This window comes from Pelodiscus sinensis, chromosome 7 (genome assembly GCF_049634645.1).
Source record: "Pelodiscus sinensis isolate JC-2024 chromosome 7, ASM4963464v1, whole genome shotgun sequence".
NCBI lineage: Eukaryota > Metazoa > Chordata > Testudines > Trionychidae > Pelodiscus > Pelodiscus sinensis.
In genome coordinates, this window is record NC_134717.1 from 8,339,336 (window position 1) to 8,365,123 (window position 25,788).

Genomic DNA, 25,788 nt, shown 5'->3' on the forward strand with positions numbered 1-25,788 from the left:
CAAAGTGGCTTATTAAAGCCACCTAAATCCCTATGTAGATTGTACTAGATCAATGGAAGAATTCTTCTGTTGACCTAGCTACTGCATCTTGAAGCAGTGGACGAGAGAATCCCTTCCATTAGTGTAGTCAGTGTCTACACCGAAGTGCTACAGTGGTTCAGCTGTGCTCCTGTATCACTTTTAGTGTAGACAAGCCCTAAATAATCACTTAGAGCGGAAAGCACCTTATCGAATGGAAACTTCAGGAGGAGTTGAGGAGGCTCGGCATGTATAATTATCCCTAGAGTAACTTTCAACCTGTTTTGTTATGCTGAAAAATACGTACAAAAAAGTAGCTTGGTCCATTACTGGGACCAACTGTATGTGCAAGCACGTTTTGTGATCTGGCTGCTGTTTATTTCCAAGAATGAGCTGGCAAAATATTAGCTATGTCAAGATAAAAGCATGTGTCAACAAGACCTGCTGTTAACGTGCATGTGTGCGCACATGCGTATGTGTGTTTTGGAGATGGAGATAGGTAGAAAGAAACAGCTTTCAGCACAGCTGATTTTGTTCCTCACTTCTGCAAGAATCAGCACTGTCACACAGCAGCATAACCCACTCAATGCATTTCCCCCTTTTTTTAAATTAAAGGGGTCTTGCCAAATAATTGTATTTAAAATCACATTAACACCTGTTTTTAATGCCGGAGATCACTAAAATCCTCAGTCCTCTGACATCAGTTGCAAAACTCCCATTGATTTCAGTCAGAACTCAGCATTCTCATGTCTAGCATGTGATCTTCCATTGTATTGCATTGTACACTCCCATCTATGTATCCTTTTTTTTTTCCTGTCTGTCTTTCTTTTTCTCTTCCGCATCTGAGGAAGTGAGTTGTAGCTCACAAAAGCTTATGCTCTAGTTCCCTAATAAATGTATTAGTCTGTAAAGTGCTACTGGACTCCTTGCTTTTGCAGAAACAGACTAACACGGCTACCTCTCTGAAACCTGCCATAGTATTTTAATTTGTCTCCTGTTTTTCCCTCTCCCCCCCCTAAAAATTGCTCCACTCAAAGTTTTATAAAAAGACCCCCCCCCTCCAGGTGATCAGAACTCTTTTTGAAGTGTTGCTCTCTCTTTCAGGCCCAGAGGTTCTTGTGTCTGCTTCTCCCCTATCTCCCCCAGAGCAGCTGTTACAGATAAGCAGAATGAAATTTCCAAAGAGCCAGTCAGGTGGAAAAAACCTTTATGCTGCATTTCTCTTGTTTGTAACTGACTACTTTCTCCCTCTGTTTCCTGATGTCTGTTGCAAATATCTAATCCAAACTGTCAGGTCAATCTCTCCTTGCCAGAGCTTGTGTCAGGGGCAGAACACACCTTCCTGTTTTTACATAATCAATAACCCAGTCTGCTTTCTTGCTGGTAAAGGGTCACTCAGGTTAAAACAATATCCTAAGAGCTGTCTGTCAGCTGTTGCTAGTGACTGCTGAGAATATTACAATGAGCTAATAGAAACTTTGTTCTGTGACATAAAGCCCTCTGTGTTACAAACAGTTGGCATTTTCTCTAGTGGTTAACTTACATTTATTTACACTTCTGCCAATCTCTTATTTACCTCAGGGCAGAGGTGTACCTGCCAGACACCTCTATATTAGAACTATAAGAGCAGTTTTCTTGAGAAGACTGCTCCTTCTTGGATCTGATCCCTTATATGAAAGGCCTTATCTACACAGCATATTTCTGCAGCTTTCACACCACCAGTTCAAGATTCTCTGATGCAAACACTCCTGTAGACAGAGTGCTCTGATAGCTGCCAACATTTTAAGCACCATCTCGTGGTGACCTTGTATAGACCGTAAGGTCAGAAGTGACCACTGTGATTGTCACAGGGCCCCTTTCTCAGGCCTCATGGAAACTGGCTTATGAATATGCATCACTCCAAGGCATTTTAGATAAAATACCTCATGTAACATGTCAATTTCAAAGTTACAACCTGCTGAGTCTGCATATCCTACTTTTTGTGCATGTATCATTCTTGTATGTGAAGTGAGAATCTGTTTGTAATTCTAAATGTGCGGATGAGAGCCATTACTGATGCTCTGGAAACATAATGACTCAGTACTCAAACCAATGACCCATGAATAGTCTTGTTTGTCCTGCAAACCCAAACTGTGGTTGGGCCTTAGAAAGACATGTGACCATGCCACATGGTACTGGAATCCATTTTGAACCTGGTATTTTTCTATAGGGATTGGGGGTGCTGAACAAACCTGCCCTGGGGGAAAGTTTATTTAAACAATCAGTTGTTTGTCTTCAGCTGGCCTTTGAAACTGCCTGGCCCACCTTAAGAGGGTAAAAGGAACTTTGAAGAAGCTGTAGATTTAGGCCAGAGGAAAGATCAACTCTGACTCCAAGCTTTTTACCTGAGATAAGACCAGCTGTTTAAGGTAAGAATTTACATGTAACAAGTTTCTTAGTGGCTTAACACTAGCTAAGTGGTTTTTGTTCATTTTAATTTAATAACTTACTTTGATCTGACTGTTAACACTTGCAGCCATTTAAACCCTGCTTTTTGTACCTAAGAAAACACTTTTGTTTATTATCAAGCCCAGTGTAAATAATTGTTATGGGGGGGAAGCAACCACTATGCATATCTCTTTCATGGATAAAGCGGGCTTTCACTGTATAAAACTTTTACACAGAGTAAGATAGATTTATTGGTGGTTTTAGTCCCTTTTGGGGGTTGGTTTCCTGGGCTCTGAGTCCTTGGAGCTGAGCAGAGCTGGTTCAGTGTTTGTGTTGCTCTGCTGGGAGGTGGTAACCCCAGCTCTGGGCCTTGGCTGAGGGAGACCAGAGGATCTGGCCCAACAGGACAGGGTGGTGGGGAGCCCAGAGAGCTGGAAGGCAGGAATCAATGGCACAATGCACACACCAGGGACAACCCCAAGTGGACTTCTGGGATTCAACCTGTCACACCGATGATCTAGTCTGACCTGGTCTGAGCACTGTTAGAACAGGGGAAGGTGCCATCAAAACTGCCCCTACTCTGCGCAGAACTCTCCTTCCACAGGTCAAATGGGGGGGAGGGGTGCCCCATGCTTTGCATTGTATGGCTGGGAGGGACTCTGGGGATTATAGGGGGTCTGGTGCAGCGGTGGCAGCTGGGGTTGCCCCCCCCCTCACCACATGGGCGGTGGTAGGAGCTGGAGTAACTCAGCAGCCTGCTCCACCCCGCTGCATCTTGGCATCTCTGTGTTGCTTGGGGTAAGGTGCAAGGAGGTGGGACAGGGCAGGACAAGGGCGGGGCTTGTGGAAGGGGTGGAGCAGGGGTGGGACCTATAATAGGGGGATTGCCCCAGGTCTTGTGCACTGTGGGGGGTTGCCTCAGGCAGGCCCCATGCCCCCCCTTGGGATGGCCCTGCTTCTGTGAACAACCGATCAAACCCTCAGTAGTGGGACTAGACAAGGAGAGGTTAAGGCACTGGATGAGACATAGGAGAGCAGGTGTCACTTTCCAGCTTTGCCACAGACTTTCTGGATGACCTTAGACCAGTGTTTCTTAAACTTTTTGAGACCACGGGACACCAAACAATAATAATTTTTTATGAAGAACACCTATGAACATTTTTGTAAAAAAAAAAAAAAAATTGTCGTCAGACCAAAAAAAAAAAAGACGCAAACAAAGAAGTAACACAAACAAAGAAGAGGTCGTGGCACACCTGCGAGTTGTTCACGGAACACCAGTGTTCCGTGGAACATAGTTTAAAATAGTTGAATGTTAGTGTTAACGAACCACTTAAACTCCTGGTCTGCCTCCGTTCCCTGTCTAAATAGGGATACTATTTCCCAAGGACTGTCTTGTCAAATATGTCTTTACAGTAGCTAGCACAGTGGGACCCACCCCTACCTCAGCTAGAGCCTCCTGGCACCATTCTTCTGTATGTAAATAAGAATAAAGGGGCTGATTTCTAACACTATAAATCTATTGTTTACTCAGCTTGTAATTTTCAAGTGGTAGGGCTGGAGGATCCTGTATGTATATCCTAGAGGAGGAAACACCTTTTATACACAGGAAATAAAACTATGAAAACCACTTGTTTAATAACTGCTTATTGGTCTTTTATCTAAGACTCAATCATGCACAGTAGCATGAATAAATGGCCTCAGAGAATCAGTTAATGGGGACATTTTTTCCGGCATATTTGATCTGGACACATCAATTGTTTCCTTTCCAGTTGATCTGTTCAGGAGAACTTTTTTCTGATCCTCCCCATTAGGACCCAAACAGTGTGTCCTCTTGGACTGGAACTATGCTGAAAAGTTAAATGAAACCCTTTCCATGTGCTCCATAATAACCCTAAGTGTATTTGTTTATAGAAATAGTTGAATGTTAAGAAGACAGTGCCATCTGCTGGACTCCCATGCAAAAAACTTTGTAGCCTTCGTGCTTTCTCAGTGACAGGGTCAAAGCGGCAGGTGGTGGTGTGCAAGTCAAGTCGAGCAAATCACTGCATTTTTGGGGGTTCAGTGGCTGAACCAAAAATCCAAAACTGTTCTGTTGGCCCATTTTTTTCTGTTTTTTTCTCATGAAAACAAGAAACTGAAACATTTCATTTCAGCTCGAGCCAAGCCTTTTGTTGGCTCTGAAACAATTGGCTTTCCATTTATTCTGCTTATGTGGTGTTGGGTTTTAAAATAAATCTAGCCAACTTTTGAGACACACTTCGGTTTTGAAATGAAAAGTTGAAACACATCAGTTTGAAAATGTTGACCCATTGTGACGTTTTGAACTTTTTTCTACCCCTCCGGCCCCAAAACTGCAAATTTGCAAGTCATTTTGGATTACTTGAAATTGCATTCTTTGGTGAAAACCTATTAGTCTGCACACTTTTTCTGAGCTATGTGTAAAGTGGTAGAAGTTAGAACTCCATACACTAACATGGTCTCCATAAACTTATTTATACATATTTTTACTGGTATGTACGGGTGTTTTAGTTGGCATAGCATATACCCGTGGAGGGCAACCTGCATCCCATAGGCCACATGCAGCTCATTGCGGTTCTATGTGTGGCCTATGATACATTTTGTTTACTATTGCCCACACTCAGGGTTGACAGATTCCGTTGGCTTCCATCTACATAGTTTATTTCCTATCGGTATTACTAAAGTGACACACACCTAGAGCAAGGGCCCGTGAAGTGAGGTGCGTGCTGATGGCACACAACGTTCAGTGTGAGAGCTGTGCACTCCCTCTGCCACCAATCAAAGCGCTGCTCATGTTCAATCGACACACCCTGCAAATTCTAGGTGCATAAGCGCAGTTCGCAAAACTAGCCTATCTTGGGAGACCATCTTGGTTACGACAATCTTGAGGCCCATTGAGAAGAAGGAGGACACTCATGCACCGCGCTCACTGACTTGGGTTCCCCATCACTGCTGTATGCACTGAGGAGCTGGGGTAGGTCAGATTAACTTAGATCCCCTTAGGCTTAGTGGGTCACACTCAGAGCTGCAAGGGGAATATAAGCTAGCTGGTGGTAAGAGGCCCTGAGTCTAAGCAGGTGTAGAATATGCTTTTAAGGGAGCTGGAAAACTTCTTGCAAATTTGCATGGTCTTATGAGTGTTTTTGGCACAATGTGGTCAGAGTCTGATACCACTGCAGTCACAGAGCAAAGTGGGTGAACTGCACTAGAGCAAAGGCAATGTCACTACAGCTCAGGGAGAAATGATTGCAATAGGTGAAGGCATGGAGAGGGGAGACTGGGCAAGGAGGGGGGAAGATAAGGACTGGATGGGAAAAAGGAGGTTGAGAGAGGAAGAGGTGGGAATTGGGAAGTGTATCCTGGGGTGGGGGACACAAGGGGCGGATCAGAGAAGGAAGAGGGCTGCTGTTACATCATTTCTGCAAAATCAAATACTGATCCACTGTAATTTGTTGTAGAAAAAATAGGATAAAATTGAGCAACAAATTCTGGCATCTTCCCAGTGCTAACGGGGACCGGAGTTGCTATTTTCAGCTGCTCTAACTGAGGTGAACTCCATTTTCTATCTCTACGTGAAATCATGAAGTCTAAATATATAGTTTTGCCGCTATATGCTCTGTCACTCATTGTGCTTTGCCACAGCTGTATGCACCACATTCTGCTCTCTGAGAATATCACCACAGCAAGCGGGAGGTGAAATTCCCATTGTTGGTGAACGTACACACTGACTAGCTTTGCTCGAGGCAGCATCTGCCTACACAAAGCAGTGTGGCTGCTCTCCCGTCGACTCCAGTACACTACCTGAATGAGAAGCATAGGCGGAGTCTATGGGAGTGTGTCTGCTATCGACGACTCCCTGCAGCAAAGACACTGTGGTAAGTTGATCTAAGTATGTCAGCTTCAGCTATGTTACTCACGTAGCTGAAGTTGTGTAACTTAAATCGATGGCCTGCAGTAGTGTAGACCAGGCCTATATCACATCTACTACTTCCCTGTGTATCCACTAGGTCAATAATTCCATCAAAGAAGGACATCAGTTTGGTCTGACATGAGTGATTCCTGACAAATCCTTGTTGATTATCACTTACCTCATTACCTGCAGGTGTTCACACATTGTTTAATAATTTGTTTCTCTGTCTCTCCAATATCCAAGTTAGGCTGACTAGATTGTAGTGTCCTAAGTCCTCTTTGGTCCCATTTTTAAAGATAGGTGCTAAGTTTGCCCTTGCCCACACCCTCAACTGATTGAAAGCCCAAAGCAAGAGGTTCACTTAAAAACCGGGCCCATGGCAACCTATCCATCTATTTATCTAGCATGCCCATTGTCCTAGTATTCTGCCATCTCTTCCTGTCTCCCTTGGAATGTCTTCAGCTTTAATAACCAGCCACCAGCCAAAGGGTGGCAGATGGCCAAAAAAGCACTCAGTGTTTCTCCATAATCTAGGCTTTTATTCTTCATAGATTTTTGTCTTCATACATCTCAATTCAGGGTCAAAGGTGCCCATGTGATACATCATAATAGTGTGATATTGATGAATGTGGTGTGAATTGATTGCACAACAGTTTGTGACACTATTTCACAATCATTACATAGCCACAGACGAACATGGTCAGCGTGTCCTTGGAATACCTCGTAGTTGTATTCCTCCCACTTTAGAGATTTAGTCCAGCAAAACGCTAAGTACAAAGTGGGCTGCATATCCCATTTGTGTTTCTCATCTAGAGGGAAGGACAAAGTAATGGCTGAGAGAGTCCAGTTGGCAAAGTCTCCGGAAAGGGAAACAAAGGCACTGAATGGTTGGTGACTTTGTCCTTTTTGATCACTGTGCCAAGGCCATTCATCCTTCTGCCTCTTGAGCACCCTCTTGTGGCCAGAGGTCACTCTGGTGACTCCAATACCAGATTCTCCCCTCTTCAGGGTCTTTTAATAACTCACAATACACAAGTAATTACAACATTCTCCTCCTGGAGTTCCCTACATATCAGTCCTCCAGGCCCCAACCCTTATTCAGCAATTCTCTCTGTTTACAGAGGGAGCCCTCAGCTCTTTCTCAGAGTTAGGGCCCAGTGCAAAATCTCTCAGGCTTTACCTAGCTGGAGTTCCACATTCAAAGATGATAGTTCTAGCTATCCTCTTTGAAAAGTCTTGGAAGATGGGAGAGATTCCAGAAGTCTGGAAAAGGGCAAATGTAGAGCCCATCTATAAAAAGGGAAATAAGGACAACCAAGGAAACTACAGACCAGTCAGTTTAACTTCTGTGCCAGGAAAGATAATGGAGCAAATAATTTAGGAATCCCTCTGGAAGATAAGGTGATAAGTAACAGTCAGCATGGATTTATAAAGAACAAATTATGGCAAACCATCTGACAGCTTTCTTTGATAGGGTAACAAGCCTTGTGGATATGGGGGAAGTGGTAGATGCAGTATACCTAGACTTTAGTAAGGCATTGGATATAGTTTCACATGACCTTATCAATAAACAAGGGAAATACAACATAGATGGGGCTATAACTGGTTAGATATGCCCTATCCCATATTTTTGAGAGAACCAATCTCAGAAAGTAGCTAACAAGTGGGGTTCCACAGGGATTAGTTTTGGGACCAGTGCTGTTCAATATCTTCATCAACTATTTAGATAGTGGCTTAGAGAGGACACGTATAAAGTTTGTGGATGATACCAAGCTGCTGTGTTGCAAGTGCTTTGGAGGATAGGGTCATAATTCAAAATGATCTGAAGAAATGGTCTGAGGTAAATAGGATGAAGTTCAATAAGGACAAATGCAAAGTATTCCACTTAGGGAGGAAGAATTTGTTTCACACCTACACAATGGGAAGTGACGGTCTAGGAAGGAGTACTGCAGAAAGAGATGTAGGGTTCATAGTGTGACACTGTTGCAACTAAATATGAGTCAAAAGTGTGACACTGTTGCAAAAAAAGAAAACATCATTCTGGGATGCATTAACAGGAATGTAGTAAGCAAGACACAATAAGTAATTCTTCTGCTCTACTTTGCATTGATTAGGCCTCAACTGGAGTATTGTGTCCAATTCTGGACACCACATTTCAGGAAAGATGTGGAGAAATTAGAGAAGGTCCAGAGAAGAGCAACAAAAATGATTTAAAAGTCGAGAAAATGTGACCTATCAGGAAAGACTGTGAAAGAATTGAGCTTGTTTAGTTTGGAAAAGAGAAGATTAAGAGGGGACATGATAGTGATATTCAGGTATCTAAAAGGGTGTCACAAGGAGAAGGGAGAAAAAATATTCTCCCTAACCTCTGATAATAGGACAAGAAGCAATGGGGTTCAAATTGCAGCAAGGGAGGTTTAGGTAGGACATTAGGAAAAACTTCCTGTCAGGGTGGTTATGCACTGGAATAAGTTGCCTAGGGAGGTTGTGGAATCTCCATCACTGGAGATATTTAAGAGCAGGTTAGATAAACATCTATCAGGGATGATGTTCGCCTTCCTTTGTAGCATGGGGCATGGATCACTTGCTGGAGGATTCTTTGCATCTTAGGGTCCTTAACCATTTGAGGACTTCAATATCTGAGATATAGGTGAGAGGATTAGTCCAGGAGTGGGTGGGTGAGATTCTGTGGCCTGCATTGTGCAGGGGATCAGACTAGATGATCATAATGGTCCCTTCTGACCTTAAAGTCTATGAGTTTATGATCTAGATAGTGCTTGGTCCTGAGGGCAGGGGACTGAACTTGATGACCTCTCGAGGTCCCTTCTAGTTCTAGTTAGCTAGAAGAGTAGAGGAGGTTTGCTGTAGTACTGACCTTGGATGTGGGAAATAGGGCCCTGGACTGAAATGCCATGGAGACAAAGGGCCAGTGTTCCCCTACCAGCCACTGACTGAGTGGCACAGTCTAGGCAGTGAACTTGAAGGCTGAGTCTAACTCTATGATCCCACCAAGGGAGCGGATCAGGCAGCCCAGTAGATCTAAGGACTGCGTGGGGTGGTGTGAAAGACTGTGGTAATACAGTGGAAGGGAGGACACTTGTGAGTTGGCCAAATGGCTAAGTCATGAAGGGGGAGCAACCAAATTATGAAGAGAGAGCAAAGAGTGTCATGGTGAGAACAAATGATGGAAAGAGGCATCACACCAGTGCAGAGCTAGATCCCTGTGCAGCTGGGAGAAGGTGCTGTACTGGTGAGTAGTGGACCCTTTACAGTGACTTTGAATTCCAGATTGCAGCCAAATTGTTTTAAAAAGATCCTCCTTGAGTCCTGCAGCCAATGAGTCCAGTAACACCCTGAGCGACTGCAAGCGTAGAGGACTGTAAGCACTGTGCACAGTGCTTAGCATGACAGAGCCCCAATCTGGCTGTGATCACCTGGGAGATGCTGCAATATTAATGACCTGATAACATGCCATGACACCAGTGGTTTCCCAGGAGCATCTGGTGTGGCAATGCACAACAGCCCAATTTGTCTCCATTTTACTGAATTGAGTCTGTGATATTAATCGGGTGTACAAGCTTCCTCTGCTGTAGCAGTCTTATCGTACAACACATGAGATTGGTGCCCCTTGTGACTCGTGTCTGCCCCTCAACACTCTGTTTTTCCTTTAATGTGCCTTTTAAAATAGGACCAAAATAACATTTCCAAACATTGCAAATCAACCTGCTCCTTTGTTTCCCAGACCTCCAGGCGAATGCCTGAGCCAAGAGATGGTAGATCTCTAGTCAGTGAGTTCTGACTCTTAATTGTCAGAACCATAGTCCTCTCCACCAACAACGTTCTGCCTGTAGTCCTCGGGCTTTCAGGGCAAGGGAGTGGTACTGCAGTCGCATCTCAAGCCTCTAAAGAAAGAGGTAGTTTCCCAGACAGCCAGGAACCAGGTCACATAAGGCTTTAAGGATCCAGCTCCATAGCTTGAAACAAACAGGAAACTCTACAGTTGCCGGAGAACAGGTGTAATATGACCTTGAGGCTATCCCTGCCTAGCAAGTGTGTGTGTACTGCCGATAGGCAGAACCAAGCCTAGGACCTCTGACGTTCAGTGCATGAGCCACTATAGCTTGAGTTAAAAGCCAGCTGGCTCTCAGTAAGGCCAAAGAGCAAATTCCCTTTTTCCTTCTTCTCTCTCTCTCTCTATATATATATATTAAAAATCTTAGTGCCACTAGATGGGACAGTGAACCACACCCAGTAGGTGTGTGGGTGACATGTGATCACATTCTGCACCAACTTGGAAAGACAGAACAGTTATACTGAAATGTAGACCCCAAATTAAAAAACACAGTAAGAAAAAAAAAAAAAAGTGCCACCGTGGCTTGGCTTAACCAAGTAAAAGAAGCAGCGAGAGATTAAAAAGACATCATTTGAAAAGTGGAAGTTAAATCCTACTGAGGAAAATAGAAAGGAGCATAAGCTCCGTCAGATTAAGTGTAAAAATACAATAAGAAAAACCAAAAAGGAGTTTATGCTAACCAAAACCTCAATAGCAATAGCAACATGTTTAAGTACATCAGAAGCTAAACAACCAGTGGGGCCACTGGACAATCGAGATGCTAAAGGAGCACTCAAAGACGATAAAGTCATTGCGGAGAAACTAAATGAATTCTTTTCTTCAGTCTTCACTGCTGAGGATACTGGGGAGATTCCCAAACCTGAGCCATTCTTTTTAGGTGACCAATCTAAGGAATTGTCCCAGATTGAGGTGTCATTAGAGGAGGTTTTGGAACAAATTGATGAACTTAACAGTAACAAGTCACCAGAACCAGATGGCATTCACCCAAGAATTCCGAAAGAACTCAAATGAGAAATTGTAGAACTATTAACTGTGGTTTATAACCTCTCCTTTAAATCAGTGTCTGTACCTAATGACTGGAAGATAGCTAATGTGATGCCAATATTTTAAAAGGGCTCTAGAGGTGATCCTGGCAATTACAGACTTGTAAGTTTAACATCAATAATGGGTAAATTAGTTGAAACTATAGTAAAGAATAAAATTGTCAGACACATAGCTGAACATAATTTGTTGGGGAAAAGTCAACATGGTTTCTGTAAAGGGAAATCACATCTTTGGGTTCTTTGAGGGGGTCAACAAACATGTGGACAAGGGGGATCCAGTAGATATATTGTACTTAGATTTCCAGAAAGCCTTTGACAAGGTCCCTCACCAAAGGCTCTTAAGCAAAGTTAGCTGTAATGGGATGAGAGGGAAGGTCCTCTCATGGGTTGATAACTGGTTAAAAGACAGGAAACAAAGTTTAGGAATAAATGGTAAGTTTTTAGAGAATGGAGACAAGTAACTAGTGGTGTCCCCCTAGGGTCTATTCTGGGGCCAATCCTATTTGACCTATTTATAAATGATCTGGAGAAAGGGGTAAACAGTGGCAAAATTTGTAGATAGTTAAGACAAAGCAGACTGTGAAGAGCTTCAAAAATATCTCACCAGACTAAGTGATTGGGCAACAAAATGGCAAATGAAATTTAATGTTGATAAATGTAAAGTAATGCACACTATTTTTTCCAATCCCAACTATATATGCACAATATGATGGGGACTAATTTAGCTATAACTACTCAAGAGAAAGATCTTGGAGTTATTGTGGATAGTTCTCTGAAAACATCTGCTCTGAAAACATCTGCTCAATGTGAAGCATCAGTCAAAAAAGCAAACAGAATGTTAGGAATAATTAAAAAAGGGATAGAGAATAAGACAGAGAATCTCTTATTGCCTCTATATAAAACCATGGTACACCCACATCTTGAATACTGTGTACAGATGTGGTCACCTCATCTCAAAAAAGATATATTGGCATTGGAAAAGGTTCAGAAAAGGGCAACAAAAATGATTTGGGGTTTGGAACGGGTCCCATATGAAGAGAGATTAAAAAGACTTGGACTTTTCAGTTTAGAAAAGAGGAGACTAAAGGGGGATATGATAGACGTCTATAAAATTATGACTGAAGTGGAAAAAGCGAATAAAGAAAAATTATTTACTTGTTCCCATAAGACAAGAATTAGGGGGTCACCAAATGAAATTAATAGGTATAAGGTTTAAAACTGCCTTTTGTTTCTTTTTTCTTCACACAGCACACAGTCAACCAGTGGAACTCCTTGCCAGAGGATGTTGTGAACACCAGGGCTGTGTCTACACTGGGCCACTTATTCCGGAAAATCAGCCGCTTTTCCGGAATAAGCTGCGAACTGTCTACACTGGCCCTTGAATTTCCGGAAAAGCAACGACGCTCTACTGTACAAAATCAGCCGCTATTCCGGAAAAACTATTCTGCTCCCGCTCAGGCATAAGTCCTTATTCCGGAACACTGTTCCGGAAAAGGGCCAGTGTAGACAGCCCAGTAGTCTTTTCCGGAAATAAGCCCCGATCGCGAAAATGGCGATCGGGGCTCTTTTCCAGAAAAGTGCGTCTACATTGGCCACAGACGCTTTTCCGGAAAAGCAGCCTGCCAATGTAGACGCTCCTTTTCCGGAAAAACTGAAAACTGAATAGTATTCCGTTTTAAGCATTTCCGGAAATTCATGCCAGTGTAGACACAGCCCAGGACTTTAATAGGGATCAAAAAACAACTAGATAAATTCATTGAGGTTAGGTCCATCAATGGCTATTAGCTAAGATGGGTAGGAATGGTGCCCCTAGCCTCTGTTTGTCAAAAGCTGGAAATGGATGACAGGAGAGGAATCACATGAGGATTACCTGTTCTGTTCACTCCCTCTGGGACATCTGGCATTGGCCACTGTCGGCAGACAGGATACTGGGCTAGATGGACCTTTGATCTGACCCGGTGTGGCCGTTCTTATGTTCTTGGAAGTGACTTAGTGTAGCCTGATGCAGAGCATGTCCATTCTCTGGATAGTGGTGGGCTAGATCATGGTAGCAAAGGCTGGATCTCATAGAAACAGTTGCAGCCACTTTCCTAAATGTAGATGGGGAAAAGATTATTTTCACCACTGTTGCCACCCTGGAATCCAGGAACACCTGGGGATTCCACAGTCCCTCCAGCAGTCACAGCTCAAGCAAGGGGTCCTGCTATAAGATTAGAAAGAGCGACTTGTTCTGATTCTGTCGGATGGTGGCATGAAGGTTAGGACCCAGCTGTGCTGAGCATTGTCCAAAACCTCTAGTAAGAGAATGTCCCTGCCCAAAAAGCTTATTGTTTAAATAAACAACAGGGGTCAGAGAGGAAACAAAGGTACAAAGATGCCCAAGAGCACTGGAAGTTCAGGAGTAGAACCCTCCTCTCACACCTTCCAGGGAAGTTCTCCATTTCCCTATGCACTGAATCATCCATCCCTTTACTAAAACGATCCGAAAAAAACTGTCTGCTAATTCAGATAATGAAGGGAGCAGGGAAAGATGGGGGAATCAACCTGGCAGATCTCTCAAGTGAGCAACTTGGAGAAGCGTTTTGTTTATAAATCGCCCTTCTGTTCGCATGGGAGAAAGAGACCAGCATGTCTCTCACATTTTCATGCTTGTCACTGGAGCAAAAGCTTCTGTTTTATTGCATGTTATAAACACCATTCATTTAATACCTTGGTGGCCTGAAAGGAATTCAGGCAGAGGGTGTTGCATACAAACAGCTTGAGCATCAGTCCGACAAACTCCCCCGTTTAAATGTTTATGCAGTTGAGTAAGAAGTGGATCAGAGTTCCCGAAGATTTGACTAAACAGCAGACAGCTGGTCACTGTGACAGAAATGTATGATAACAGAGTGGCTTATTATGCTGCCCCAGCAGGGAAATAAAACCAAATATTTCTGGGTGCAGAACTGCAATTTTATTTAATAATTTATTGCCAAGCTCTTCTCCCTAGACGTGGGGCCAGTTCTTTGGTACGTGTAAAATGCCCTACTTTCATTGATATCCATGAGCCCAACAGTCTTATACTTGCTGAATATCTGACTCAAGGTTTCGCTAGATACATTTTTACATCAGCATTCACCTCACCTAAGAGGATGGATCGCTCTCTGTCTTCTGCCTTGGTCTGACTGATGCTGTCATCTTGAGCAATGCGACAGCCATGGTATACACATCCCTTCAATACACTCTTATCTTCAACTCTGGGAGGCGGAACGACTCTCATATTCCCTTTTGGTATCTATAGTCATGTACTTGCTTGGAGAAGGGGCCATCCATTCTGATGAGCACTGTAATAAAGCAGGTAGTTGTGCCGTGAGGTCTGAGCTAATGTCTCAGGACAGTCAAAGCCCCTAGAAGGCAGCACTTGGCAGAAGCAGTTCTGTTTACAGCAGGGGTAGGCAGGGAATCTTTTTTTGGGCCGGGGGTCCATGACCCACAGGAAAATCAGTCGGGGGCCACACGCAAGTGAAAAGCAAAAATCCAAAAGAACACACCCTCACTGACGTGGCCCTTGACTTAGAAGGAGAAAGACGCGCCCCACATTCCCCTTGCACACACAAGCCTAGTGGGGCCTACGCTAGTCGATTGTGTGTGCTCCATCCCAGTGGGGAGACAGTGGGGGGCTGAAGAGCCATCGCAGGCTCCCCAAGGCTAGGGGGAACCCTGAGCCTCGGGGGACGGATCCAGGCGAGTTGGGAGCTGCATTTGGCCCCGGGCTTTAGGTTCCCCACCCCGGTTTGCAGTGTCTGTATTAGAGATGTAAGAGTTTAACTGTTTAACCAGTTCACCAATAAGCACTAGCTTATTGGTGACCGTTACGGTTAAACTCTTCTGCCCTGCAGGCGCACGCCGGCTACTACCTTGCACCAGGGGCTCTGCAGTATACAGCCTGGGGAAATAGCATGCAAATGGAGCTGAGAGAGATTTACAGACTAGCATCTATCATGGTTTCATTTTCCCCTCTCCTCCACCTCAGTTGCATGCACGGGGGAGCTTGTATGAGGACAATATTTTTTCAAATTTTCTTTCTAAATACTCAGCACAAGCTTGTATTTATTATGGCAGGTCTAAAAACATACCGTACACTTGCAGTGGGAGGGTGGTGAGGTTTGGGGTGGTGCTTAGATCCTGCCAGCGTTCATTCCAGGGTTGGAGCAGCCCCCAGAAACGGCTCTCTTGCCAGAAGTCTGAATCTGGATCTCCAACACTCAGTGGTTTGGAGAAAGCCCCCGTATTTGTGATCTGAGACCAAATGGAAGCTCCTCCAATCTTTGGGAGGGTTTAGACCAGTGATTTACTGGGTGGCAGCCCAATACTGGATCATGGCTCTGGGTTGCCTAGCTGTAGGATGACAAGGTGACCAGTGGGGGTGCGAAGGCAGCTTCCTGCCTGTCCTGGTACTGCAGACCACGCTGTGCCCTGGAAGCAGGTCTGAAACAGATCTGGCTCCTAGATGGGGGAGAGTAGCCAACTCTCACAAGATTAAAAAAGCAAAACAGGCCAAACCTATTTCAAACCAAGCCCAAAATGAGCTCCTTCCATTTGTGCTTGGCCATGCCTGGTGACAAACCAGGAACCGGCCAATAGGTGAATGGGGCCAGAGTTTGGGGGCAGGGACAAACTGTGGAGCTGGATCTGTTGAGGGCCACTTCTAAGGTGCAGTGTAGTCCACTGTGCCAGGACAGGCAGGAAGCCTGCCTCACCATCCCACTGCATCACTGACTAGGAGCCGCTGGAGGTCAGCCTGTGCCCCAACAATCCACTGTCCCAGCCCTGTGCCCCTCTCCCCCCAACCCAGAAACCCCTGGTGCACCCCTATGCTCTATCCCCCAGTCTGCACCTCAAACTCCTCATCTTTGGCCCCACTGCAGAGCCCAAACCCCTAAGCAAAGCCTTCACCACCACCACCCGCACCCTAAACTCCTCAGCCCCACCCCGGAGCCTGCACTCTAATTAAAAGATGTAATTAAGCTGGGTCATAGACATCAACAATTTTCTTCAAGTGGGTGGTAAAAAAAAAAAAGTTTGACGACCACTGGTTTAGCGCTAGAGTAACCATTGAGGTCCCTTTCATAGTTTTGCTTACATCATACTTCTTTGCCTGGCAGATTTCTCACAATACCTTTCAGAGTGATCAAAATTAACTGCTGTTAGCTATACTGGTCATGATGAATATTGGCGGCTGGCTTCCCAAAGCTGCAGAACAGCCAAAAAGCTCATCAAGCTGCAGCAAAAAGTTCCTTCCTCTGGTTCAGGTAGCTATTTTCAGTATGGGTCATGATCCTATGTGGCATTCCCTACATCTCTCTGATCCTAACCTTGCTTACATTAGGAGCCTGGGGAATAACAGAAAACTCTCATCAGCACTGAGCTAACAATTCTTTGGGAATGGCAGAAGCAGTAGCTGTCAGGCCTCAATGTGAGAATATTAATCTTCTAAGAGAGTTTCTGAAGAGTCATCCTGAAAAGCTCCACTTCACCTCTGGAGGTTTGAAAAGGGTCCTGGCAGCAGTAAGATTCCCTCCCACTGAAAAAGTGGGACTGACAGCCTATTGCTACACAGGATGGAAAGATAGTCCAGTGGTTATGATGCTTCTCTGGGACTTGAAGATGCAGCATCAATTCATTGCTCTCTCACAGACTTCATGCATGACCATGGGCAAGTCTTCTAGTCTCTTTGCCTCAGTTTCCCATGTGTAAAGAGGGGATATGCGCACAGCCCTCCTGCACAGGAGTGTGGCTAGGATAAATACATCGAGCACTCTAATTGAAAGCACTATAGATAAAGGCTCTACTACCAGGGCCCTAAAGAAAATCCCTCTTTCCAAACCTAGTCTGAAACTTTGTTTTAAAAAGTTTCATTTTGACTCTTAAAAGTTGTCTGGCACGTTTAACCAGCAGCAAGGAGAAATGAAGGAAAAGAGGAAGGAGCAATGATGTTTTCTGTTGAAACTGGAAACAAGAGGGCGAGTGGGTGAGGCAGAGATGGGGGAGCAGGGGAAAGCTGTCTTAGATGATGCATACGAGAGGAGAAGGCTCTTACTTGAAGACTGAAATATACATGTTCCAGTTGCTGATGCCCCATATATATTTTAAAAGAATTATAAAATATATTCAAATCTTTACTATAGGAGGGCTACAAACTCAGCTGAAGTAAGTAGCCATAGTTCTTGTGGCTTCAATGAAGCCACGTTGACTTATATTGGGCCAGAGCTGTAGCGCTTTGAAATAGGTTGTTTAGGTACTTCGCTACCTTGAGTATAGCTACAGTGTGTCTGGGAGAAACCAAGCAAGGTTGGTTTGGGGGTTTTTGTTTTGTTTAAACCTACTGAAGTGTGAGGGCAGACAGGCCAAGATTTGAAAAAGGGAACTGATGGGTCTCAAATGCCACCTCAACTGGGAATTCCCTTGTTGGCAGTCTCAGCAGAAATGCCAAGGACTGAATGGATTTGGAGCAAATTTTCCTGGCATCTCTTTACCTTCCTGCGTGTAACAGTTAGCTGTGAGAGGCATTGCTACTCTGAACACCTGCTTTCCTGTGTCTGGGTACAGACTGAGCAGACGTTCAGAACAAACAGACCACACTCCACCAGCTGCCAAGGTTCAGAGCTGATCCCAAATGGAACCTCTTTGAAGGTTCTAGAATGTTTGGTTACGTTTTCTATGATATGCATCAGAGCCAGCCTCTCTCCCAGGAACCAATCAGACTGGCTGATTCTCAACGCTGCTCTCTGATGGGAACTTTCCCTACAAGCCTTTTGGGGGAACTGGTTCTTACTACCAGGCAGAGGTGTGCAACCACAGTGAGAATGAGCCGTTTAGCAACAACCAGTGACGGCTACTTGCTGTACCTTCCCCTGGGTAAGTGAACTGCGCTCCAGTTACATTCCTCACCCCATCTGCCATTCTGTCGAATTTTTGAGAAAATGGCACAATTCTGTGTTTCTTTCCTACGCCCTGTTGCTTTCAGTCAATCTGCCAGATCCTGGCTGGATGGGAAGCAGGAAGTCCTGAAATCCCAGCCAAGCCCTTTTGATGGCTGGGATCCTATAGGCAGAGGGGAACACTTGGTGTAGCGCGCTGGTTCTCCAAGTGTGGTCTGTGGACCACTAGTGGTCTGTGACCATCTTGCAGGAGGTCTGTGGGCTCGGAGTTCAGGGTCGTTCCCACAGTGGGAAGGCTGTGCTGGTAACTCCAGCCTCCCACCCCCACATGGTTGAAGAGCCAGTGCTGGCTTCCTGCTGTGTGGCAGGGCGAGCTCTGAGCCTCGTGGGCTGGATCTGGCTCATGGGGGCAGGAAGCAGCTTTGTGCACTGCTGCTCCCCCTTCCTCCAACTGGAGTAACAGCAGCACAGGAAACCACTAGCCTGGAGGCTTTCTCTTTTGCTCCCATTGGTCAGGATTCCAGCCAATGGGAGCAGAGGGGGGGCAGAGTGCCAGGTAAGTGCCCTCCATCCTCTGTGTCCAGACCCCCCCCCCACCTCAGCCCACTTCTGCACCTATTTTGTCATCATGGGTGGTTGGCTGGTGGCCCACAGAATGGTTTGTGTTGAGTGGGGCGGGCTGCGGCCACCAAGCTTGAGAACCACTGGTGTAGTGGATCCTGTGTCAGCCTCTTCCCTTCTGGCTCCTGGTGCAGTATGGTGTTAGCTGGGCTTGTCTCTGGGTCACCTCTGTGTGGGTGAGTTTACTGCCCTTCTCCATTCCCACAGAAAGGCACAGGAATTCACTCCCTGAGGATTTTCAGCAAAGATTGCACAGGGTCAACCTCTCTACAGCCAAGTCCAAAAGGAGCCCAAGGATTGAACTTAATTTATAAGTACCAGCTTTCTACAATCTTACAATAAAGCAACTTAATGACTTAATTTTTTACAACATGGCTACTCTATAATTCACATTATCTTCAGTTACACATGAATAATGAAAACAAATTCAATCGAAACTGCTCAGTCCCCACAAGCACAGCGAGAAGTCGCTCAAAGTTCCCAAAAGCTCCTCTGAATCTCTGTCTTTGATCACCAAAATCTATTCACTCTGCTGAGTTAAAAGCACTGCTGCTATATCAGCCTTTTTCTTGCTTGTACAACTGGAATCAATGCAGACTCTTTTCCCCTCCTCTGCTGAAACTGCTGTTAGTTTAAGTATAGAGATTTAAAAAACCATCTTGCTGCAAAATGCTTCAGGGGAAAACAGCCTGTTTCTGCTCCTCCGTGTCAGAGTCTTCCAACCTGCACCGGGCCTTTTGGAAAGCAGCTGCCCTGCCAACTTTTCCTCATGGAGCCTGAATCCAGCAACAGGCTACACCCAATTCCAGAAACTTCTGGGTGTAAAGTGCTGATTGTTCATTTGCCTAGCAACAAAGATGGAGATACAACTCATTTCTTGCCCCTCCTCTCCCCTTAAAAGGTGATCCCCACCTGCTGCAATGGCTCCTTGTTGACCTTGACAAAAGGGCCTCCACAGGCAGGATCCGGCCCGCCATGTGGGTTGATCTGGCCCGTGGAGGACCTGCCATTCCCCTGCCCCCAGGCCAATTAGGGTCTGGGGGAGCGCCCAAAGCTTCCTCTTGCCCTGTGAGCAGCATGCAGCACTTCAAAGTGCCGTATGCTTGCGCAGGGCGGGATCAGGGCAAGGGAAGCTTCGCACAGCCCCCCCCAGGCCAATCAGGACTTGGGGGTGGGAGCGCACGTGACATCTCCTCCCGCCCTGCGAGCAGCGCATGGCACTTTGAAGTGCCGCATGCTCCTCGCAGGGCAGGGGTAGGGCGGGAGGAGGCTTCGCGCACTTCCCCCGCCTCCGGGCCAATCAGGCCCTGGGGGTGGGAGAGTGTGTGAAGCCTCTTTCCGCTCTGCCAGGGGCATGGGTGCCTAGTGGGAAGGGGGGGGCAAAGGGGCTCCCCCACCCCCATACCAATTACGGTCTGGGGGTGAGGAAGCCCAGAAGCATTCTGCCCCACCCCTTCCAGATTAGGCCCTGCCCCTTCCAGGGCGGCCCAGGGCCACTTCAAAAATTATTGCCTGACCTGGACAGATGCCACAGATTTGAGTAGCTCTGAAGCAGTTACCTGTCCAAGGTCAGGCCTGGTGACCAGTGTTCCCTGTCAGCTGAGTGCTAGGGCAGCCACCCAGAAGAGATTCAGGAGCTGATTAGCAGAGTTCCCATAGCTGGCAGCATGTGTGTTAACTGGTGGTGCACATCCACACATGCCTTTGTGCACTTGACAACATTTATCCTGCACATGGAGGGAAAAAGTTAGAGGGATCACTGCTGGTGACTGACGCCTACTCAGGGCTGTATGTGCCAAAATGCAGGGAACGCAGGCATTGGCTTTCATTTTTCCAGGTGAGTGGTCCACCTCCTCTCTGCTCTCAGGCCCTGCTGCAGCTCTTCCCAACCCCACTCTGCCCTGTCCCACAAGACCCTGTCCTCACCTCGCCTTTTCCTGACCCTCTCTTTCCCCTCCCCTGAGTGCCTCCCACCTACCTCCAAACAGCTGATCTGTAGGTGGCTGGTTGGTTTGGAACAGTCATTGTTTTTTTCCTGATGATGCTTCGGGGCTGGAGCACCCATGGAGTGGGCACCTCTGACAAGCAGCACAAACATAGTTCAGTAGACGCTGGACAGTAGTGCGTGGCTGTCATCATTTTTTTAGACTAACTTTACCTCTGTCTAGGAATGTTAAAATGTGGTTAATTGACTAGTCGATGGAATTTCCATCCACTACTCAACTGGTCGATAGGCACTTCCGCATTCCTCCTTTGAAATGTACAAAAGCCCCCACTGGGGCTCTTGTACATTTCAAAGGAGGAATGTGGAACTCCGCATACAGCCCAGGGCCAGCAGGAAGTCCTGCTGACTCTGGGCTGCATGCGGGTGCCTACTTTGAAATGTACAAGAGTCCACAGCAGAGGCTCTTGTGCATTTCAAAGCCATGGAGCCCGGGGTCAGTGGGGGACTCCCTAGCTGACCCCAGTTCCATGCAGCATTTCAGCAGAACCCGGGATCAGCTGGGGACTCCCCAGCTGATCCCGGGTTCTGCTGAAATGCTGTGGGGAGCCCGGAATCAGCTGGGCAATCCCCAGCTGACCCGAAGCTCCACGGCATCTGCCCTTTTGAAATGCCAGAGGTGGCATTTTAGAGGGCCAGCACCATGGAGCCCAGGGTCAGCTGGGAACTCCTAGCTGATCCTGGGCTGTGCGTGGCAGTGGAACCTGGGGTCAGCTGGAGACTCCCCAGCTGAACTCGGGTTCTGGGGAAATGCCACGCAGAGCCTGGGATCAGCTGGGGAGTCCCTAGCTGACCCTGGGCTCCACATCTGCCCCTTTGAAATGCCACCACTTTGAAGTACCTCTTCCCCTCCCCCATTTGCCGCCTTTATCTCATAGAGATGGGGGGGGGGGGGAGAAAATCGACTAGTCAATAGACTATCCAATAAGTAAATGCTTATCGGATAGTCAACTAGTCTTTAACATCCCTACTTCTGTCCCACTCCCCAGGGTTTGCGCTTGTCTCTCTTACTGAGTCCCCAGAAAACCTGAGGTTCTGGGACACTTTTCCCCAGAGAGTTCTTTTTATGCTTTTTATCAGTCCATAAAAGCACTTCACCAAGGCAACCATGTGGGGCTTCCTCTTGAGTCCATCCTCATCACTCCCGCACTGGTGGCCTGCATGTCTTGGTGTGTCCTGATGTGGTGTCTTCCCCCAGGGCGTGGATATATTGCCTCCCACCGAGCAACGGCTTAACCGTGTAGGAAACCATGGAAAAGGGTAGGAGATAGAGTATCTTCTGGGATAAAGCCTGGGTCAGGGTAGCTGGAGGTCCAGATTTTATTTCTGGCTCTGCCACAGACTTGCTATGTGTTGTTGGGCATGTCACTTCCCCTAGCTGGGTGTCATACAATGCTTTGGGGGAGGAGGGGAGGCTTGATTCACTAATTTGTCAAGCTCATTGTGATCCATGGATGGACCATACAAAGTGCAAAATATTTGCTGTTCCTCAGCTACCTCTTGGCTCTTCTAGTGTTCTCACCTCTTTCCAACTGCTGATATTGCTTAACATCTCTCACACACCCCAAGACAACCTCAGATCACCCCCTTTCTGCTCTTCCTTTGCGCTTCCCTCTTAGACAACATGAGGATGATGGGAACACCCCCTGGTCTAGCGCCCTCTACCTGCTCTCTCCAGCACTGTACTGAACAATCCACAGACAGGCTGCCACAGCTCAAAGGATTCAAGTAACTTGTGTCAGAGGGGTAGCCGTGTTAGTCTGGATCTGCAAAAGCGACAAGGAGTCCAGTGGCACCTTATAGACTAACAGATGTATTGGCACATACGCTTTCGTGGGCAAAGACCCACTTCATCAGATGCATGTATCTGACGAAGTGGGTCTTTGCCCACGAAAGCTTATGCTCCAATACATCTGTTAGTCTACAAGGTGCCACAGGACTCCAAGTAACCTGTGGGGTCTTTCTTTGTTTTTCCCTCCTTTAAGCCTTTGCTCTACATATCCCTTTTCCTTTTCTATCCTCTCCCCTTGCTTACTAGTGCAGCTTGGTCCTAGCTCCATAGCGGTAACGCCAGGTGCGTTACTAATTAGGGTAAATGTCATTGCAAGAGCACGCTGACACTGTGAGAATTAATGGCCCAAAGCATTACCACTTGCAGCACCTTTCAAAGTTAATGATATTGTATTAACTGGGATATCGAAGGGAGCAGGGGATGCAGAGTCCATCACTCCTGAACATCCTAGAGCAGCACGTCCATTGTTACATTAAGGCTAGAACAGCATCCAAGTTCTTTATGCCTTAAAGATTTGCTCCTGCAAAGCCATTTCTCAGATTAATATCTCTGCCCAGACCCAGTGAGAGGCTCAGTGATCCATGGCTGAAAAATGAAAAATTCACCCTGATTCTAATGGCAGCTGACCAGGCTGCCAACGAAACAGAACAAGGTAAACTACCACCCTCAGCACACCTGGGAGAAAAGGGAGTAATGAGGGATTGCAAGGGGCTGGCTTGTCCCTAGCCCACAAAGCACCTGCTGTCACACAGTCTATCTTAGTCTTCCTTTTTTTTTTTTTCCAGAAGCCATTTTATTTTCCAAACATAGGCAAAAAAGCACAAACTGTTTCTCAGCTCCCTGGGCTACAGCTCCCAGGGGGCTTTGCCCTTTGCTTTTCAAGACTGGCCTACACCGAATACATAGGGGCTGCGTCTAGACTGGCAAGATTTTCCACAAAAGCAGCTGCTTTTGAGGAAAAACTTGCCAGCTGTCCACACTGGCCGCTTGAATTTCTGCAAGAACACTGACGATCTCCTGTAAGATTGTCAGTGTTCTTGCAGAAATGCTATGCTGCTCCCGTTCGGGCAAAAGCCCTCTTTTGCCCTCAATTGCACCTTTGCCCTCAATTGCACCTGCTTAATGACCAGGGATGGCTGGTCCCAGGCCTTGGCTATTGAAGGGGCAGAATACGCTGTTGGCGATTGTCAGAAATATCTACCACTGCGGGAGTGTTGAATTATACAGGTTTTACTCATGCTGAGTGTGCACATGAATAGTCCTATTGAACTTGCATGAGTACGTATGATGCCGATACCAGGAAATGCCAGCTAGCCATTGGGTCCTTTAGAATATTAGGCATGTGTTTTCAATGGTAAGAAAATTAGGGGTGGTGGATTGAGGTGGCCAATGTGCAGGGCTAGTGGGAAGCCATTGGGTCAGCCAAGCAGAGGAGAGTGAATGGCTTTGGGATTAAGATTAGGAGGCCACAGTATGGGCTCTGTTCCTAGCTCTGCCACTGACTCCGTGTGACTTTACTCAAGTCACTTAACTTCCCAAAGGGCTGATCTAGCTGCTGGGGGTAAGGGAGACATGGTCACTTCCCTCCCTCCCACAGGCAGAAGGGTGGCCATGCCAGTGGACGATCCCTGTACATTGGCATGACCCTCCCATGCCTGGTTGCACTGTACTTGCCTTGATCTGCTCCCTAGCAGCCCATAATGTTGTTCCCTATTTAAATTTACTGCAGTTCTTTACACTGCAATATTCCCGGGGCTGGGGGAGGTCGTTTTGGTTTTTAAGTAGTGAGCCTGTTGTAAACCAGTCAATGGCATTTATTAAAAGAAAAACATTTAGGATGTGGGCTCCCTCCCTTCAGAGAAGACAGTGAGTAACAACCCCTTAATGGCTGAGGCAAGCCAGAGCCTTAAAGTGACTGTAATATTGTTCAAAGTCAAAATGGGAACGGGCTAACACCCTCATGTCTGTGCTGCTTACTAATGCTGAGCGGCACGCTGGCTCGAGCTCATGGCTGGATAATGTACTTCAGCAGCCGTTACATGGGGACATTAGCTGCTGCACAACGCACAGCAGCAACGAAGCAAAGATTTATCGGTTCCTTAGAAGCATTCCTATAGTGCTTTTTGCAGTGCTCTCCAGACACTGCTTCGCATGCCTGCTAGCGGCATCCCTGCCAGGGTCTCACCATAAACAGGCCTCTGCACATCTGTGAGGCAAGTCAGCGTTTGGCAGCTCTGATTACAAAGGGGGAAAATGATGCGCCGTGTGCATAAGTGATTGGTGTGGTCACATAATAAACCCGTGGCAGGTTCTGCTCCCAATTCTGCATCTTCTGATGGCTAGTCCTGTGCATGAGCCTCAAGAATTGTCTTGCAGCTGGAGATATCTGGCCTACGAGCTGGACTATTCTCAGTCTGTTAGCTCTCCTTGAGTGAGCTGAGGTACCCAGCTCTGGGACATGTACGCCTCATGTTTCAAGTGAGCTCACGTGTCTTTGAGTGTCTGTCCTCAGTGCTGCCAACAGTGGGGAGAGAGGCAAAGGGGGCAGTTGTCACTTTTCAGGGGGCCTGGAGGTGAGCCCCCCACCTTGTCCTGAGCCTGGCAAAGTCTGTCCTAGATCAGTTCAGTCAACTCAGTCCCATTCAGTGCTGCAGACATTAAACTGTCCAGCACTGGGCCTCCAGGGGTAATTCGTACAATCCATTCTTGACACCGTCTCTTCTGCATTGTCCTATTCTTTGTGATGAGAAGAGAAGTGAGCTATTGAGGACAATGATATTGTTTGAGAAGCTGCAAGACTTCAATTTTTGCCAATAATATGACCATATATCTACCAACTTGTGTGGAATGGAAAGCTTTTTGATGCGCATAAAAACAGAAGCTGCCCAAGAGAGACTCCCTATCAGTAGAAGAGTACAAAAGCGTGGGTGACTTCTCTATGGTGGGAAGTAAAGTAGCTGCTAATGTCCAGTTCACTAAACCGATGAAGGCAAGAACTGGTAAAACCACTAGATCATTTTCCTGTCTGTCAAACATCTGGAAGAGAAAGAAGATTGTACCAAGCTACTGTCATCCGAACATTGCTGTCTGCCTGGAATGTGGCACAGATTGGGAACACACAACAAGAAGCTGAATGCATGTCAGCATTGTTTACGGAGAATTTTGGGAATTCAGTGGCGAGATC

At 46.3% G+C, this 25,788-nt stretch overlaps 1 protein-coding gene across 1 annotated transcript in view; it reads left to right on the forward strand.

Moving 5' to 3' along the window:
* Positions 1–2,337: 2,337 nt before the first annotated feature.
* SLC15A2 (solute carrier family 15 member 2) overlaps positions 2,338–25,788 on the forward strand; it is a 139,318-nt gene continuing 115,867 nt past the window's right edge. Inside the window, exon 1 of the mRNA XM_075933107.1 lies at positions 2,338–2,426. The gene's annotated coding sequence lies outside the window, so the exon portion shown is untranslated. The remainder of the gene's footprint in view (positions 2,427–25,788) is intronic.